The following is a 6,627-nucleotide window of genomic DNA, read 5'->3' as shown; positions in this document are numbered from 1 at the left end:
TCCATTCATCTATTGACGGGCATCTAGGTTGATTCCAAAGTCTAGCTATTGTGAATTGTGCTGCTATGAACATTGATGTAGCTGTATACCTGTAGTATGCTCTTTTTAGGTCTTTGGGGAATAGTCCGAGAAGGGGAATAGCTGGGTTGAATGGTGGTTCCATTCCCAGCTTTCCAAGGAATCTCCATACTGCTTTCCAAATTGGCTGAACCAATTTGCAGTCCCACCAGCATGTACCTATTACAATAAAAACTACAGAACCCTAAAGAGAGAAATAGAAGAAGACCTTAGAAGATGGAAAGATATACCCTGCTCATGCATAGGCGGAACTAACATCATTAAAATGGCGATATTACCGAAAGTACTCTATAGGTTTAATGCAATGCCAATCGAAATCCCAATGGCATTTCTCACAGAAATAGAAAAAGCAATCATGAAATTTATCTGGAAAAATAAAAGACCCAGAATAGCAAAAGCAATTCTAAGCAGGAAGAGTGAAATAGGCGGCATAGCGATACCAGATTTCAAACTATACTACAGAGCAATAGTAACAAAAACAGCATGGTACTGGTACCAAAACAGGCGGGTGGACCAATGGTACAGAATAGAGGACACAGAGACCAATCCACAAAATTACAACTATCTTATATTTGATAAAGGGGCTAAAAGCATGCAATGGAGAAAGGATAGCATCTTCAACAAATGGTGCTGGGAAAACTGGAAATCCATATGTAACAAAATGAAACTGAATCCCCTTCTCTCGCCATGCACAAAAGTTAACTCAAAATGGATCAAGGAACTTGATATCAAATCAGAGACTCTGCATCTGATAGAAGAAAAAGTTGGCTCTAATCTCCATCTCATGGGGTTGGGCTCCAAATTCCTTAATAGGACACCTATAGCATAAGAGTTAAAACCAAGAATCAACAAATGGGACATACTCAAACTAAAAAGATTTTTCTCAGCAAGAGAAACAATAAGAGAGGTAAATAGGGAGCCTACAACCTGGGAACAAATTTTTACCCCTCACACTTCAGATAGAGCCCTAATATCCAGAGTATACAAAGAACTCAAAAAAATTAAACAATAAGAAAACAAATAACCCAATCAACAAATGGGCCAAGGATCTGAACAGACACTTCTCAGAGAAGGACAATCAATCAACAAGTACATGAAAAAATGTTCACCATCTCTATCAGTCAGAGAAATGCAAATTAAAACCACCCTAAGATACCATCTCACTCCAGTAAGAATGGCAGCCATTAGGAAGTCAAACACCAACAAGTGCTGGCTAGGATGTGGGGAAAAGGGTACACTTGTAACAACATATTCTGTTAGTACACTACTCTCAGATCCCCAAAGACAGCTCCCTGCTCTGTGTAAGCCCAGTGAGGCAGTTGGCTTACCAGAAAATTCACATCTCCACAGCTCTGGAGGCACTGGCAGGAGTGGCAGCTCAGTAGGAAAATTATCCAGTGCCCAGGCCCACATCTGTTCTGGGTTCAGGACTGGTAGCATGTTGGTCTCTGGACATGCCCTCCTGGGAGTCAGGGATCCTGAGGTTGACAGAACAGACTGCCATAGTTTCAGCTTCCCTACCAGGCCAAGGTGTATAGCTGGTCTAGGAAAAGGAGCAAATATTCAGTCTGGACTGTACCTTTTTATAGTAGTCTGTCTTGGAGCTGACCTCAGAAGCCATATCCAGTCATGTGGAGGGACATTCATTTGCTTCACAAATTGATCGAAGAATCTGATAGGATTAAGGTGCAAATGCACGAATCCTGAAGGCATTGTTAAAATTCATTGGCTTTGATTGAGTTAGATAGTGAAAAGTTGGGTGGGTGTGGGTGGGAAGGCAGACTCCAGTCCTTGGCAGTTTCAAATCATTGTAAAACTTATCTCCCTATTTCAGATAAACATAGAAAATTAGCTGGGCATAGTGATGCACCCCTGTAATCCCAGTGTCTTGGGACACTGAGGGAGGAGGATCTTGAGTTCAAAGTCAGCCTCAGTAAGAGTGATGTGCTAAGCAACTCAGTGAGACCCTGTCTCTAAATAAAATACCAAAAAAAAAAAAAATAGGGCTTGGGATGTGGATCCATTCTCAAGTGCCCCTGAGTTCAATTTCTGGTATCCAAAACAAAAATAAACAAACCAACCACATAATGTAATTACTGTGTCCAATTGTGCACCCCATTTTGTTTTTTCCAGTCATGCTAGTGATTAAATCTTAGGCTTTACAACTGAGCATCTTTTTAGCTCTTTTTATTTTCTATTTTGAGAAAAGATCTGGCCATATTGCCTAGGATGGCCTCAAACATGTGTTTTTTGTCCCTCAGTCTCTTCATTTGCTGGGATTGCCTGAATGGGTAATTGCACCCAGCTAATTCTCCCCATATGTGCAGGGATTGCCTGGTTTTAGAGACCAGACTCAGTGGTGCTGGATCAGAGTCTTAAGACCATAAGCTAATTCATCCTGGAGCTGGATGGAGAAGCTAAGTTTTAAAGCAGTCCTGGCTAAGTAGGGAAATGAATAAGGGGAGCAGGTTGTGTTGAGAAAAGGAGAGTCCTATGGCTATTTAGAATTGTAATTTTTTTTTCTTTTTTTTTAAATTGTAGATGGACACAATTTTATTTAATTTATTTATTTTTATGTAGTGGTGAGGATCAAACCCAATGCCTCACACATGCTAGTGAGTGCTCTATCTCTGAGCCCCAGTCCCAGGCCCTAGAATTGTAAATTTTCTAATCTATGCTTAGATTTTCTGCATCAAATTGTATCTAAATTTCCTATGATTTTCCCGTCTAAAGGGCAAATCAATGTCACATTATCCATAGGTTTTTTTTTTCAGAATCCTAACCTTTCTTAATGTTAATAGGATTATTCTATCATAAGATGTTCCCCTTTATCTCCTCTTTTTTTTATTGCAATTCCTACCATTTTGATTTTACTTAAATGTGCATTTAGCCAGGTCTGATGCAGCACAGGTGTAATCTGAGTGACTCAGGAGCCTTCAGCAGGAGGATTTAAAGTTTAAGGCCAATCTCAGCAATTTAGAGACATCTTTCTTCTTCTTCTTCTTCTTCTTCTTCTTCTTCTTCTTCTTCTTCTTCTTCTTCTTCTTCTTCTTCTTTTTTGTGCATGTGTTTGTGTTTATGCTCATTCTTCTTCTGGTTTAGGGGAAAATTCTTTTCAGTAAGGATCATCTCAATGGGGCAGGGGGAGTTCATCTGGCCATGAGCTCTGTAAGTGTGGTAGTATATCTCAGTTCTTTGCTAATTTGGATACATGACCAAAAAACCCACATCTAAATCCTCAAGTTCAGCATTACTCTCTCCATATTTAAGGATGTCTGCCAAAATTGAGCACATTTGGTCCATTGATCTTATGTCAGCTCCACTCTTTAGTATAGACACACCAATCAACTCTACCATTTTAACAGTGGAATGGCACACATTTTTTTGTTTTTGTTGTTTTTTTGATTACTGATGACTGAACCTGGGTAAATCTTCAGGTCTTTTTAAATTTTCTGTTTTGAGACAGGGTCTCACTAAGTTGCATAAACCCTCACAAAGTTGCTGAGGGTGACCTTGAACTTGGGAATCTCCTGTCTTAGTCTCTAGAGCTGCTGGGATTACAGGCATGAACCACTATGCCAAACCATATTGTTTCTTTAAAGTGACATTTTTCAGGCACTTGGTGACCCTTTGAATATGCATACCCTTGATGGCATTGGCAGTTTCTTTATGTTTTAAAAGTGAACACAAAGATTTGAGCCTCTTGATTTGTAAGATTTTGTGTATCAAGACAATAGTGAAACATTTTCACAGATCACCTTGGACAAGTTATAGGAAGAGAAGTGATTCATTCTTCAGATGATTATATTTTCACTTGATGTAAAAAGTTTCAGGGAACATATCTAATTTTATTAAGAAGGAATTTTAACATTTTTGTTTATTTATTTATTAAGTAACTTTTTGTGGTAGCATGGAGAAGTGAACCCAGTGCCTCACGCATACCGGGCAAGAACTCTACTACTAATCTGCAATCAAACCCCTTCTATGAAAGTTACTAAGATTTTTTTATGTACATTTCATCTGAAGCTTTGAACTCTGACATAGTAGCCTCTGATGCACCTCAGCACACCCTACCTCTCCATTGTTCTGCAGTGGACATTCATATTGCTGCTGTCCCCTATCACCACACATAATTGTCCCTATGCACCTGTGGGAGAATTTATCTATGGCAGGTGCCCATAAACATAACTGTTCCCTCAAAAGAGTATTACCTGAATTTTGCTGAGCATTGCCAAATCGTTTTTTAGGGTGAACGCAGCATTTACTTTCCAACAATAGTGTTGTGCATTACTGCATGCACACATTCCCACCAACACTTGGAGTGGCTCAGTATTCTGACATTTGCTGGGGCCTTTGTGGCTCTGAAGAGGTTTGCTTTGGGCTTGATGGCCTCCTGATCCAGTTTTTTCTAATTTCTTAAAGTCTCTCTTTGTGAGTCTGTTGCTGTGTGTTTTTGAGCGATATTCTCTGATGTTCAGTCTTAAATCTGTCTTTGCTTTTTGATCAGATTATGAGTTATCTTCATCCCTTATGCTTAAACTGAGTGTGTTCAGTTTCTGTTCCTAAGGGCAAAAGGAACACAACTGTGCCTTAACATCCCACTTCTTGCCTTTCAGCCTGTTACAATTCCTTTTATTTTTAACAACCACAAAAGAATGGCCTTAGGTTTCATTCATAAAATACACATTTTTCCATAAAAAATATTAAAACCAATAAAAAAATTAAAAATTAAAAAAAATATTAAAATCTTTCTGCTTTCAGGATGTTCTTATCAGGTTTAAAATTTTAAAATTTTCATTTGAGCAAAAATACGGTAAAAGAATGCCTTTCAAATTTTTATTTTAATATTTTACAGTTTTCCTTTCACATAAGCTTTTTGATCAAGAAATAAATTTCTAAACAGACATTTTTACATTTTCTACATATATTAGCTGCATTAACACAGGGATCCAAAAACCAGAGGCAGAAATCCTGCCTTCTAAGATCTCCTTTTTCTGGTGAGTATTAAACCATATCTGAGTGACATTAGTCTGAATGGGGCCAGTGTCTGGGAGAGATTGTGCTGGGCAGGGGCAGCTGTATGAAGGCATTAGAAACTGGAGATTTCCAGGCCCTTCCTTAAGTAGATGCAGAATAAAAATACTGTCCAAAGAGACACACTTTCCACCTAACAAACTCCTGCCATCCCACACATTCTTTCCTATACTTGGATAGATTTGTTTGAGGCCAACACCTGGGCTCCTTTGCATGCTCTCCCTGGATACCTTCCACACCTCTGCCCACCAAAGCAGACCTTCTCTGAGGCTCTGATGTCAAGTCCACAGCACAGCTCAGAATCAGAGCTCTGTCTCCCACCCCAAGCAGCACTCCTCCATCCTCTCTTCTCTCTTCATTCTGTCTACTGTTGAGAAAGGGAAACAAATATTTATGAGGGCCTCTAAAAATAGCATCAATTGACTATTAGTAAATAAACAAGGAGACAAGTGCAAGAGAGAAATCTTACATTCGTCTGAAAGAGAATAGGATCTCTCAGAGATTGAACACTCAGTACTCCTAGGACTCAGTGGTCATGGGCCAGGGTTAAAGATCAGCATGTTTCTGGGCAGCCTTTCTCTAGGACTACATGAATGTGACCAAGAGAAGCTGCCAGGGTAGGTGACTTCATCATTGCTTTGCAGCAAGGCACTCTCCTGAGGCTGAATTTGAGTTCTTCTGTGTCATGGGCACAGGGTTCCAGGGAGGCAGGAGGAGGAACTAGGCATGTTTCTTAGTATCTGGGCTGCAGGCAACTGACTATGTCAAGTGCAGGCCCAATATAGCAGCCCCTATGGCATAGAGATCATTTCCCAGTAGAAATGTAGGCTGTCCCACCAGGGTACTTTCTAGCTTAGGTTAGAAGGAGAGTAGCCATGGCCTAGAATCTTCTGAGCTCAGTGTCACTGGGATCTCAGTGTAATGTCTGTAGAATCCAGAGCCTGCTTCACACAGGTCCATGATTTTGGCCTCTAGATCAGGAGAAACAATGTTAGGGCTGAGAGAAGTGGCAAAGGATTGAGTGGCTCCTAAGCATTCAGATGCTTATATATGGCTCTCTTGCACAGTCTAAATGCAGAGTTCATTACATTGGGTGATGATGGTACTCTTGGAGGCAAATTGTTTCAGAAGGCTTGGTCTGATGAACTTCAGTGGAAAAGCAATCATCTTCACTCAACTATCCTGTATATCTAAGAAGAACAAATCAAAATCAAACCAAAAAGAAAGGAAAGCAATCATCTTGAATACACTTATAATAAATCAAAATGGCATCAGTTATTATTAGATTAAGATTAAAATATTTTACAAAAGCTTACTTATTATGAAATGCCAATCTCTCTGTTTCCTTTATATATGTGATATCCTATGTCACATAGCATTTCTTCAGGGCATGTACCTTCTTCTTCTATAAAGGCGTAATTCACTATTCCAAATCAAACCACAGGCTATGCTGTAGCTGAGAATGAAATTTAGGAACTCTTGGGGAGGACTGTTTGAAAGAAGATGGAGATCAAT

The sequence above is a fragment of the Ictidomys tridecemlineatus genome, chromosome 2 (genome assembly GCF_052094955.1).
Source record: "Ictidomys tridecemlineatus isolate mIctTri1 chromosome 2, mIctTri1.hap1, whole genome shotgun sequence".
Classification (NCBI taxonomy): Eukaryota; Metazoa; Chordata; class Mammalia; order Rodentia; family Sciuridae; genus Ictidomys; species Ictidomys tridecemlineatus.
This window is presented reverse-complemented; position numbering follows the sequence as displayed.